The sequence below is a fragment of the Hypanus sabinus genome, chromosome 3, assembly GCF_030144855.1.
Source record: "Hypanus sabinus isolate sHypSab1 chromosome 3, sHypSab1.hap1, whole genome shotgun sequence".
Taxonomy (NCBI): domain Eukaryota; kingdom Metazoa; phylum Chordata; class Chondrichthyes; order Myliobatiformes; family Dasyatidae; genus Hypanus; species Hypanus sabinus.
In genome coordinates, this window is record NC_082708.1 from 147019677 (window position 1) to 147033166 (window position 13490).

Sequence of the window (13490 nt, forward strand, 5' to 3'; positions counted from 1 at the left end):
GCTTTGGTTCAATGTGGGCTTCATCCTTTGTATCTCCATTCCTTGGCAGTGGCACGTATTTGTCACTCTGTGATGGGAGTATCTCTGGTTGTCTCAATTTTTCCTGCAATTTTGCCCTTCTGGTTTACATGTTGCCTGAAGAACCTTGACACATTTACACTGAGTTTTGTTCCTGAAGCAATTCCATCATTGTGTACAATTTATCAGTACATATACAACATTTCAGTCCATGCTACTTCCATGAGCTGGTGTGGAGGCTTTCTAGTGTCCTATAATGGAGTATGTACCAGAGCTCTTGAATTTTTGGTGTATCCATGACTAGTTGCTTGTATTGATGATCTTCTTCGGAGTATATTTCACATTGCTGCTGGGTCAACCCTCGTGAGGTCAGGTGCAGCTTGTTATTTAAAAACAACTAGGGGGAATGATGCAGTGTGTTTGACACCGGATTTTACTGTAGACCTGGGGAAAAGGAATGTATGAGAAAGGAAACATGTGGAAGGGAGTCATCAAGATGATTGTCAATATGTACTGGTTGTGTAATGACCTGTTTCCTGTTGAACTTGCTGTGCGTTCTGGAATTGCTGTTGGAAAAGATTGCTAATCTGGGAGAAAAAAAAGTAGTTACAAGTTCAAGACCACTAACCACACCAAACCATTTGCTGATTTTATCTTAATTTAAGAAGATTGGCTTGCACTTTGGTTATAAACATGAAACCCTAGGCACATCTTTGGCTTTAAAGCAACATTCACAGTTAAAAGAAGCTAGCACAATTCAATTTGATGGAAAAATCACAGATATTTTTCTCCCCTTTGCATCTGGAGTTAATTTCAATGAATGTGCATTTTCTGAAAGTTGTGAGTAATCACAATATTTGCTTAAATGGCCATCAAGTTCCCAATGCTTGATGCTGCTTGGTCAGAAAGTTCCATCCATCAGTTTGAGTACATGAGGGCAATTAATAGCTGTAACAGGGGCTGACTGAATAATGGGGTAGAATAGGAGGAGGAAGTTGAAATAGTTGAGGGAGTTGATCTAGATGAAGAGTCTCAACCTGAGATATTCCTCTGCCTGACCTGCTGAGTTTACCCAGTATTTTGTGTGTGTTTGAGAAAGAGAGAAAAGGAGGTATGTGTACACTGCAGCTCAATATAGTTATAGTGATCTCAAGTGTACTCATCAAGTCTCACCATTTTTCCATTCGCCCAATAGATAAATGCTGCTCCCTTTAGGAACCCTTTTGAAATTAAGGTGAATCATTCAGGTGAGAAGTGTTTTTCTAAAAAAAAGGTGACAGTGGAATTATGTAGACAACACCAGATTTCAATTTAGACCTCATGGTTAGAATCATACCTTCCATGAAGCAAAATAAACTAGACTAGTCTCTGTAGGTTGCTGAATTTGAGGAGAATGCTTCACAGAACTTCCTTGTTTATGGAGTCAAAGACTTCAGCGAGGTGGTACTGTTCCTTGTATTTCTCTCGGAGTTGGCATGAATATATGCCCAGTGTTTGTAGGCAGCATAGGAAACATGTTGTTTGTGCATCGGGAGCATAAGGAAGCCTAGTACAAAAGGCAGAAGCATGTTAACTCACAATCCTGCCATGCTCCACCTGCCCCATAAGTGGAGAGGTGCAGTTGCTTCCCTTGGCACCAACAGAACCAAAGTGGAAGCAAGTGTTCCCAAGGGGATACCTAATCAGTAGATTTCTGAATCCACTTTCTTTCCTGACTGGAATAGAGTTTAAAATATTTGCATAGTCCAAATACTGCTTATCTTTTTTTTTTCTTGATGAATGATTTCTCGCCAAACCATGATGTGATACTTGGCTTCATTTTTAACTACGTGTTCTCCCACAGGTTGTGATTCAAATGCAACATTCAGTTGTATACCCAGCTAATCTTAGAAAGGAACCATAATATTTTGTTGCAGGGATAATAACACTGAGTGTTATTTTAGTGTTATGACTGGAAACGAATCAAGATACCCTCAGATTTCAGGTTCCTGAAATTGACTTGATAGCATTAATGAACCTTTTTCTTTATAGTCACCAAAGAAGCCCTTTGGAAAAAAAAACATTAGGAGACCTAATTGGTTCGGAGAACAGTCCAAAATCAAAGGTCATGGGATATTTATTTCAAATTCTTTAGACCATCTTTTTATTTAGTCTAGGAAAATAGACTGGATGTTTTATTTCGTGTTACGCTCACCAAATATTTGCAAGTGATATACACCATCCTAATGAAATACCTGGTAAGGCTCTGAAAACCTGTGTCAGCCAACAGGCAGGAGTATTCAAGGACATTTTCAACCTCTCACTGCTAAGGCAGAAGTTCTCACTTGCTTCAAAAAGGAAACAATTTTACCAGTGCCTAAGAAGAATAAAGTGAACTACCTTAATGACTATCACCCAGTAGCACTCATATCTACGGTGATGAAATGTTTTGAGCAAGGACCTGCATCCATTGCAATTTGCCTATTGCCACAATAGGTCAATGGCAGATGCAATCTCAATGGCTCTTCACATAGCTTTAGACCACCTGAACAACACAAATACCTGTGTCAGGATGCTGTTCATCAATTACAGCTCAATATTTAATCCCATCATTCCCACAATCCTGATTGAGAAGTTACAAAACTTGGTCCTCTGTACCTCTCTCTGCAATTGGATCCTCAACTTCCTAACCAGAAGATCACAATCTGTGGATTCATGATAACATCTCCTTCCTCACTGACGATCAACACTGGCGCACCTCAGAGGTGTGTGCTTAGCCCACTGCTCTACTCTCTATATACACGTGACTGTGTGGCTAGGCATAGCTCAAATACCATCTATAAACTTGCTGACGCTACAACCAGTGTTGGTAGAATCTCAGGTGGTGATGAGAGGGCTTCTAGGAATGAGTTTCACCAACTAGTGGAGTGATGTCGCAGCAACAACCTGGCATTCAAAGTCAATAAGACAAAAGAACTGATTGTGGAATTCAAGAAGGGTAAGACGAAGGAACACTTACCAATCGTCATAGAGAGATCAGAAGTGGAGAGAGTGAGCAGCTTCAAGTTCCTGGGTATCAAGATCTCTGAGGATCGGGCATGGTCCTAGGATATCAATGTAGTTATAAAGAAGGCAAGACAGGGACTGTACTTCATTAGGAGTTTGAAGAGAATTGGTATGTCAACAAATACACTTAAAAACTTCTATAGATGTACCGTGGAGAGCATTCTGACAGGCTGCATTACTGTCTGGCATGGGGGGGGGGGGGGGCGCGCGGGGAGGGCTACTGCACAGGACAGAAAGAAGCTGCAGAAGGTTGTAAATTTAGTCGGCTCCATCTTGGATACGAACCTACAAAGTATCCAGGGCATCTTCAAGGAGCGGTGTCTCGGAAAGGCGGCGTCCATTATTAAGGACCTCCAGCACCCAGGACATGCCGTTTCTCACCGTTACCATCAGGTAGGAGATACAGAAGCCTGAAGGCACACACTCAGTGATTCAAGAACAGCTTCTACCCCTCTGCCATCTGATTCCTAAATGGACATTGAACCCTTGAACACCACCTCACTTTTTAAATATATATTATTTATGTTTTTCCACAATTTCTTAATTTATTCAATATACATATACTGTAATTGATTTATTTATTATTATTTTATTTTTTCTCTTCTATATTATATATTGCAGTGAACTGCTGCCAAGTTAACAAATTTCACGTTAGGTGCCGGTGATAATAAACCTGATTCTGATTCTGACATCCAAAATGTATTTCCAGCAGGATTTTCAGGCACTGGTTGAAATATTAACTGGTGCTATTCACTTGGAGTCATATCTTACTCATGCAAATGTTCATATACAATTTCTACATACTATTTTAAGAGGTATTCAGACAGACACTAAATAGTGATGGCATTGAAGAATATAGTCCTGATTTGGGGAAATAGATTCTCACCCTTTTTATCCCATGGGCCAATACCATTAAGCAAGGGGTCTAGGGACATCAGGTTGGGAATCTCTGGTCTAGATGGAAAAAGGGCTGGAAAGGACATAGTGGATCAAAGAACCCCCCATTTCCCCTGTACAACTTCTGACTCATCAGTAGCATGAATTGAATGGACAGACATGTTTTTCCTGCATTCACAAGCTACACAGCTCCCGAAGTAAACTTTGAGTGGATTGATTGAAAATGGGATCCCAGTCACCTCATGTGCAAGTGGTTTCAGCAGATTGTTCCTCAAAGTTGGGTGGCCAGAAATGCCGGAAGTACTCGAGAACTGAGTAAGAAAAAGTGTCCAGTCCTGCTGAAGGGTCTTGGTCACTGCTGCATGAAGCTCAAAAGCTGTTCTGGTGGGAAACCTTCACATTAGTATTTGGAGCTAGTAGGGACATTTGACTGCATTCCCAACAAAACCTAGCCATTCAGGAGAAATTGCCTTGTGTTACTCAGATGCAACCTCTAACCAGAAGTTGTCTTGCACAAGGAGGATGGCTCCTGTTGCACTGTTCTCCAGCAGATTGTGCAGCTTCCTTTATACCTTTTGGGGGTGTTATGCAATCTTTTCCCCTTTTTTCTGCGGATGCATTCATTCCACGTGAGCACACTCCCCACTAACTGGCAGAGTGCTCTGTGTATTGTCAGCTTGTAAAGCCTGATTCCTGAGGCATGAGCTTTAGGTGCACCTGTGAAGACATGAGAAATACAACAATTCACCACTGAAACAGTGATGTTACACTGGGAAGACTAATAGCACTCTTTTTCAAATAGTATAAAGAAATGTTACCCTTTTTCTTAAAGAAAGAGCTTTATAAAGCGACATTAGGAAGGTTGTTAACAGTTTTAATTATTTGAAGAAGCATTGTCTAATTTTACCCAACCGTCTTGTTTGGCAGAAGCTGCTTGAAAAGTTGAAGATAAAGTAGTTTATTTAAACTGAAGCATGTTCTTGAACCACTTCTTTCTGTAATGTTTTAAGTCCTATGTGAGGTATATCTTTTTTTCTCTATGGTTTTAGCAGGCAATTTATTCATAGAATTCAATTTTAGTACTTGTTATAGTGGCATTTGAACTCTTGACTTCAAATTGTGACTCCTAGTCTAGAATTAAGCACTGGAGAGGGGACTCTGCCACATTCTTCGGTAGACGTTTCTGGTATTATTATTATTGCCAAATGAAAGCAGAGTGCAATGGTATTGGGTTTGCTGACCATGATGTTATAAACTCAGGCGAAGATTTTAAGCCTTATTGGATATAAATATCCTCTAGTACTTTCACTAAAGGGAAATTATACTGTAACTACTCAGTCTTCAAATACTAGTTTAATTCCCTGTTTATTCTCCACATCAAGTTTATCTGCCAACACTTCCAGCTAACAAAGTAGTTTAAAACACCATTCCTTTCTTTTCAGTGGTGCATGTTTAATCCAAAAAAACACAAACCATGAAGGGTAAAAGATTTCCTAAACACAGATACAATTCCTATAAACTAAGAAGACATGTCACAATAGATTTTATTAAAAAGTCATCCATCGCAGAAACCAAAGCTAGATGAATGGATTCAAGTTCACCGTTCTTTCTTCCATATTTCTTGATGATCTTTATCCCATTCTTAATAAGCCTAAATATTTATACCCTTTTTCTATCATTTGGGTGACTTCACACACACTTAACATTTCCTCAGATACCCTTTCAACACAAATGGTCTATAAGTATTTTCTGGAGACATAGACCTCCACTAAGGCTGTAAATGCTGTGATTCTAACTTCCTTGAGCCTTCCAGCTATAAACACATCAGTTATTAATATGTTAAGTGATATTATCTGTCTGTTCTGTAAGCTTTCTTGAAGTAAGCAACTTGAGAGTCAGCTTGTCTGTTTGAAACTGTCCAAATTAAACAACTACATCCTATCCTCATTATATGTGGGGATGTTACTCGCAGTTGACACATAATGTGAAAACATTTAATGTGAATAATTATTTAAATGGAGAAAATAGGGATGCGTTCCAGAGGGCTTCCTAAATATGTTTTATCTGTAATATATTCACATTTTCATACCAATATGACACAAAAGCAGTACCACAAGGCAACTTTCGTATTATATTTCATCAATTTAAGGTAATATTCAATGTAATAAATCATAGAAGGTTAACATACTAGGGTGTACAGTACTCACCAACAGTGGCAGGTGTGTTTGCTCTGGGAGATGTGTGGATGTTCTGGCGTTGGGATCATATCAAGCACAGCAAGGAATGAAGGAAGACTCACAGAACTCTTAGAACTGCTGACAGAAGATGACACCGGTTTGAAGAAAGTGGTGAGGGTTGTTTGCTTGGCAGCATTTTGTTTTTCAGCATAAATTTTCTTGTAGGGAAGAAGGGTTGACGGCAGGGAATGATTGAAATGCTGACTCCGTTCTAAACTTGGGTCCATGTCCATCGCCATAGTGCCAAGTGTTCAAACTTTCACCAGTCCTCACCGTTGGTAAACTCCTGGGATTTTCAAAATCGTCTGTTGCTTGCAGCATCTGAGAGATAGTTGACCGTTTAAAAAAAATGCCTTGAATATGGATCACACCTTGGTCGAGTGGCTGAATCAGCGATGTTGTGTTAGGCAGCGGGAAATGCACTGTTATGTTAGGATGAATGCTATCCAAATGTTTAGGATGGGCTGGCACATTGTCAAGCAACGAAAGAACTTTAAAGGCAAGGTTCTGTTCTCGGTAGTAGCATCCCAGAGCTGTGTTACCTTCAGCTGATGCCACGCTGTTTATAATTTCCAATTTTTTTTCAAGTGTTAAAGCGGTTCTCTGCATGAAAAGCGCAAGATCGCACATCCACACCTTGCCAAAACCAATGCGATACTGGCGGGAGTGAGACTGTGAGGCGCACACACCTGACTTGTAGTGGCGGGAATGCGGTACTTCTCATCCCAACAGTGAGACTGTGAGGCGTGCGCATGTGACTTGTATTGGCGGGATGGCAGTGCTCCTCACATAACTGAGTTTTGGACGCATAGTAGGAGATGTTGGTAGAAATAGGTTCCTCGCATAACTATGAATCCGTATGGTCTGACGATGCATATAACGAGATTAAGGTGTACACTTTGAGCAGTAATAATGCACATGTAGTGAGCTAGCATTTACTTTTACAGACAGAGCATCTTCTATCTACCGAGCTTGTTTGCAAAGCTGCTCAATGGAGAGAGCTTGTTTTAATTTCAAGCTGATTACTGTTTTCCATTTACACTTTAAGAACTGATTTCATTTTGTGACCAGAAATGAAATAAGCTGTTAGCTAGAAGTTTACTTACTATTGTTTTTGATCTTTCAAATGACAGCTGCTATATTTGGAAAGCTAGCTTACCAAACAACCAAGGACAATGAACATCTATCACATGAGAAAACAATAAATAATTATTTTTTTTCCAATGAACTTCGATTATATTCTTGAAAGATTCAGCCACCTTTTCAGCTCTGCCATATTTAATCTTTATATTGGATGAATAGAATTTGTAGAAATCTGCTTAGACACATAGCTTGAATCATTTTTACTCTTTGCAATCCATTTTATCATCAGATTTAGATGGGATAAGTAGTTGAATATTGATTTATAGTTGGTGATTTTTATGACTGATATTGAAAAAGCCTGCTGAGGTATTTGTATGAAGCTTATATCTCTTTCCTAAATTTGCATTTAATCTAATGTATTAGACATCAGATTAAATGCAAATGTAATCTGATGTACAGCTTGCTTCCACCAATCATAACTTATTATTACACAATATTTAAATATATAAATTATATTTTGCTGCAAATTGTTCTCTGTTTTTTGTTTTCTTTAGTATTTTCTTCTTATCTGAATGATACTTCACTAAAACATGATTGTCCTTGCAAAAGTCTGGAGCCCTATACTACTCAAACTGATGACTCAAATTATATTTTAATATAACTTCATTATAACTACTTGGCATTGGTATATCAAACTTATTGTGATTTTTAATTAGTGTTTATTTCTAATGACCTCAGCTGCTTGTTTGCTATTGCTGGGGAACTTCGGAAGTGCAGTGATAACTGTACTTTATCAAAAAGCATTGGTTTTGCAGGAACAAGCTTTCTTCATAATTTTTCAATGATGTATTTGCATCCTGATTCACTTTTAGGATTACTGTACAGTACTTTCCCTGGGATCTTACAGAACAGAATTGGTTAAAGCAGTAATTGCTTCCCTGTTTTTAGGGAATGTGGGTGTCATTGATGGATTGGAACTGAAGTTCTGAATATTGAAATTGTTGGGTAGGGAAAGTAGAAAAGCACATTTGGAAATCATTTTGTTCAAAGATAATAAACTTGCAGGAGAAGGAAAAACTGATTTTATGATAGCTTTTGTTAACAAATACATTGGCATTGGCTTTAAATTTTCCAAAGCTTGTTACACTAATTAAAAATGGCATACAACTAAAATAAGATACATTTAATTACTTAGTAGAATCAATTTTATAATACAGAATGGTTAATGGCATGATTTTAAAAAATGTTAAATATGTATAACATCTGTGAAGGAAGAAGACAGTAAGTGTTTCAGACTGTGACCCTTTGTCAGGAATGATAAAGTCACAAGTGAGTTATGTCTAGCTAAAGCCACAAATGATATAAAGCATATGTGATTCCACGTGTTGTCTGGCCTGTGGATTTTTTTCCTCCTTAGTAGTTTACTTTTTGGTTTTGAGCAGCACTTTTCCCTTGGGTGCTGAACGGAGAGGGAAAATGGTTCCCTGCTCATCATCTGTTCTCCTGCTCATTCTAACTAGGTGTAGATATCATTGCTAGTTGGAAATCTGTATTCCAGTGCAATACCTCATCTGCTGACTGTTTCAATGCTGGTTCAATTTTCAATCTGGTCAAAAGCTGCACTGTTATAACACACAATTTCTGTTAAACTGGACAGAAAAGCATTACTGCAGTTTCAACTAAATGGAGCACTTTAAAGCTCTCTGGAGATCAGTATCTAATAGTAATAACAAGTGTGGGCAATAACTCCCAGTGGACTACTGGAGATTGGGTCCCAATATATTTGATGCTTCCTTGCTTAGGTCTGTGATTTATTTGTTGCTGACGGTTCCATTTATTCTCTTTTTGTAGGAGAGGGGGGAGACTTTAAAAACCAGATTCTATGCACATCTTGTGCTAATTGAACTGCTGTAAGCTGAAGATACACTTGCCCATTATGCAAACAGTTGCATTTGGGAATGGCTGTGCAGAATAATTTAGTGCCTCGGATGCACTGCGGAGAGACTAGCTGCATCACCATGTGGTGTGGAGGCTCCAATGTGGGGGTTCAAAAGAGGCTGCAGAGGGTTGTAAACTCAGTCAGCACCACCAAGGCACAATCCTTCTCACCATTGGGAACGACCTCCAACTGTGGTGCCTCAGGAAGGTGGCATCCATCTTTAAGGACCGTTAAAGAAGAATATGCCCTCTTCTTGTTACTACCATCAGGGAAGAAGAACAGGAGCCAGGAGAGAGGCACATATAGCAGGGCATTCAGACCATAATGGAGTACAAGTCGCCCATGCACGTCAACAGCAGGCGTGCCTCTCTTCCTGATGGGTTGAAAGCCTTTTGCACACAATCTGATGCATGAAACAAAGGTCCCTCCTCCTCCCGAGGAGCAGCCGTTCTGTCTGGTTGCAACTGATGAGAGAAAGACCTTAGCCAGGGTCAACCCACGTAAAGCTGTGTGGTTCAATAATATACCTGGTTGGTTGCTGAGCGACTGTACAGCCAAGCTAAATGAGGTTCTAACAGACACCCTTAACATCTCTCTGGAACAGTCCACTGTCTCCACAGGCTTCAAGATGGCAACCATCATCCCAGTGTGCAAGAGGGAGGCAGTAACCTGCCTTAGTAAATATAGTCGGCATTGACCTCAACAATAATGAAATACTTTGAGTGGCTGATTATGGATCGTATTAAATCCCTGCTTCATTGGACCCTTTCTAGTTTGCTTATTGCTCAAATTGGTCCACTGATGATGCCATAGTGTCAACACTCCACTCCTAGAAAATCATGCTTCATATGTCAGGGTGGTCCTTGTCAACTTTAGCTCGACACTTAATACGATCCTCTCTAAGAAGCTGGTGGGTAAACTATCCCCACTGGGTTTCAACCCCTCTCTCTGTAACTGGAACTTGGACTTCTTGACAGAAAGACAACAGTATTGGCAGCAGCACCTCTTGCTCCATCACACCGAACTCTGATGCCCCCCCGGGATGTGAGCCCAGCCCTTTGCTGACACATGACTGCACTGCTAGATCGACTTCAAACCAAATCATCAAGTTCACTGATGACACAACTGTTGTGTCTGTACACAACTACATATCAGTTAAATAAGAGCACACATGTGGAAGATGGCTTTAACTGATGTATTCACATTTCAGTAAGAGAGAGAGCAATGCACACACGTAGACAACAGCGCATGCACAGATAACATAGTGGATCATTGCTCTAAATTAAATAGATCCATACATTACACGTCCTCCCCTTTAGAACAATGCAACATAAATGGCATATGTACAAAACATTCAATTTCACTTTCATAAACCCATATTCCAAATAAGCATGCTTACACAATGACAACTAACTTCACAGTTCCAAAGGTTCAGTCTTTTTGGTTTCTTTCAGGATAGCGCCTCTGGACCGGTAGCGTGGCATCTGATTGAGTGTGTGTCTTGTCCAAGACGGCGTTCCCGGTTTCCAGTGTCACATTGCTGTTCGTGACATCATCATTGAGAGGTGAGTCCAGTTGACTGTAATGTGTCCGTCTTGTTGGATGCAGTCGACTCAGGTGTGTTCTTCGGTTGAGCATTCAGTATCTGGTCCACATGATGTCTCCATGTATGATCTCCAACATCAACTGTGAACATAAGTTGTCCAGGAGTCTTCTCAGTAATCTTGCTCTAGGTCTTCCTGTCCAATCTAGAAGCTCCTTGTTGCTTCACTTGCTAACTGATTGAACTGTTTATTTTACACTTTCCTCCATAGATCTAGCTTCAGGAGGTCTATAGGAGATCTCAGATTCCTGTTCATGGACAGCATTGCAGGTGTTCGATCTGTCATCGAATGAATAGCGTTCCGATACACAAAAAGGAAGTTGTTCACCTTGTGCTGTGAAGAAATGTCCTCCTTGTCCATTGTTTTAATGAACTTCTTGAAGGTTTGGATAAATCTTTCAGCCAACCAATGCATTGCTGGGCGGTGAGGAGCTAACTTGAAATATCTGATACCATTTTTCTTCATGAACAGCTGGAATTCTTCTAATGTGTATTGTGGTCCGTTGTCACTCATAATTTGTTCTGTTAAATCGTTTCTGGCAAAGATGTTCCGCAGGGCAGTGACAGTCTTTGCCGAGGTGGCTGACTTCATTGGTGTAACCTCTGGCCACTTAAAATGAGCATCCACAGCAATCAGAAATGTGGAGACCAAAAATGGCCCAGCAAAGTCACTATGCACTCTTTACCATGGTGATGACGGCCATACCCACAGGTGTAATGATGCCTTTGGGGGTGCATCTTGAACTTCTTGGCATCCTGAATAGCTTTTGGCCAAGTTTTCAATCTGATAATTTATTCCCAGCCACCACACGTAGATCTACGCAAGACTCTTCCTCGTGACTGTACCCAGGTGTCCTTCATGTAGATTTTCTAACACTCTGGTGCGCTGCTTAGAGGGAACCACAAAACGAGAACCACACATCAGCGTTCTCTGACATACCGATGGTTGGTCTTATCGCTGAGAACTCTGGAAACGTAGGGTTACCATGAGCTGTCCATCCTTGCATGGTGACTTCACAGACTTTTGACAATGTCAGGTCATCCCTTGTTTCCCTTTGTATTTCGGAATTTGTTACTGGCAACTGGCCCACCACTGCAGTGTGGAAGACTTCTACTGGATCACAGAATGGAGACTTCTCTTCTTCAGTTCCCATTAGTGGAAGATAGGACAAGCCCTCAGCATTGCTGTGTTGTTTGGTATCTTGAACTCTATGTCATGAGAGTGGGCTCCTGGGAGTAGCGTCCAACGTTGTAACCGGGTAGCAGCCATCACTGGAATTCCCTTCCCAGGACTGAAAACGGGCACAACGGGCTGGTGATCTGTCACTGGCATAAACTTTTGTCCGTAGAGATAGTGGTGGAACTTCTTTACTCCCCATACTAGAGTAAGGGCCTCTTGGTCGATCTCTGTGTAATTGCGTTTTGCGCTCGTCAATGATATTGAAGCAAATGCAATCGGGTGTTCAGTTCCATCTTTCATACCGTCTGACAAAACCACTCAAATACCATAATGGAACCATTGCATGCCAGTCTGGTGGGCAGGGATGGAACTGCTCATAATGGATATGCAGTTCATCGGATGTTATTGGTCTTTGTTTCCTTGAATGTTTTTTCACATTGTTCTGACCATTTCCACTTTGCTCCTGTCTGTAACAATGCATTCAGTGGATGCAGCACTGTAGCAATGTTTGGGAGAAACCAATAGTCGTAGTTTACAAAGTCCAATGATATAACCATATATAACCATATAACAATCACAGCACGGAAACAGGCCATCTTGGCCCTCCTAGTCCGTGCCGAACCCTTAATCTCACCTAGTCCCACCTACCCGCACTCAGCCCATAACCCTCCACTCCTTTCCTGTCCATATACCTATCCAATTTTACCTTAAATGACACAACTGAACTGGCCTCTACTACTTCTACAGGAAGCTCATTCCACACAGCTATCACTCTTTGAGTAAAGAAATACCCCCTCGTGTTTCCCTTAAACTTCTGCCCCCTAACTCTCAAATCATGTCCTCTAGTTTGAATCTCCCCTACTCTCAATGGAAACAGCCTGTTCACGTCAACTCTATCTATCCCTCTCAAAATTTTAAATACCTCGATCAAATCCCCCCTCAACCTTCTACGCTCCAATGAATAGAGACCTAACTTGTTCAACCTTTCTCTGTAACTTAATTGCTGAAACCCAGGTAACATCCTAGTAAATCGTCTCTGCACTCTCTCTAATTTATTGATATCTTTCCTATAATTCGGTGACCAGAACTGCACACAATATTCCAAATTTGGCCTTACCAATGCCTTGTACAACTTTAGCATTACATCCCAACTTCTGTACTCAATGCTTTGATTTATAAAGGCCAGCATTCCAAAAGCCCTTTTCACCACCCTATCTACATGAGACTCCACTTTCAGGGAACTATGCACAGTTATTCCTAGATCTCTCTGTTCCTCTGCATTCCTCAATGCCCTACCATTTACTCTGTATGTTCTATTTGGATTATTCCTGCCAAAATGTAGAACCTCACACTTCTCAGCATTAAACTCCATCTGCCAACGTTCAGCCCATTCTTCTAACCGGCATAAATCTCCCTGCAAGCTTTGAAAATCCACCTCATTATCCACAACACCTCCTACCTTAGTATCATCGGCATGACCTGAGTTGT

The 13490-nt window shown here is 40.6% G+C and overlaps 1 protein-coding gene across 3 annotated transcripts in view; it reads left to right on the forward strand.

Annotated features, from left to right (window-relative positions):
• The window catches only part of LOC132391756 (chondroitin sulfate N-acetylgalactosaminyltransferase 1-like), a 167684-nt gene that overhangs the window by 40409 nt on the left and 113785 nt on the right, over nt 1-13490 (forward strand). For 2 of the 3 annotated variants that reach the window (XM_059965333.1, XM_059965336.1), the window contains exon 2: nt 10674-10784. The exons of the other annotated variant lie outside the window; for it this stretch is intronic. The gene's annotated coding sequence lies outside the window, so the exon portion shown is untranslated. The remainder of the gene's footprint in view (nt 1-10673; nt 10785-13490) is intronic. 3 annotated transcript variants of the gene reach the window in all.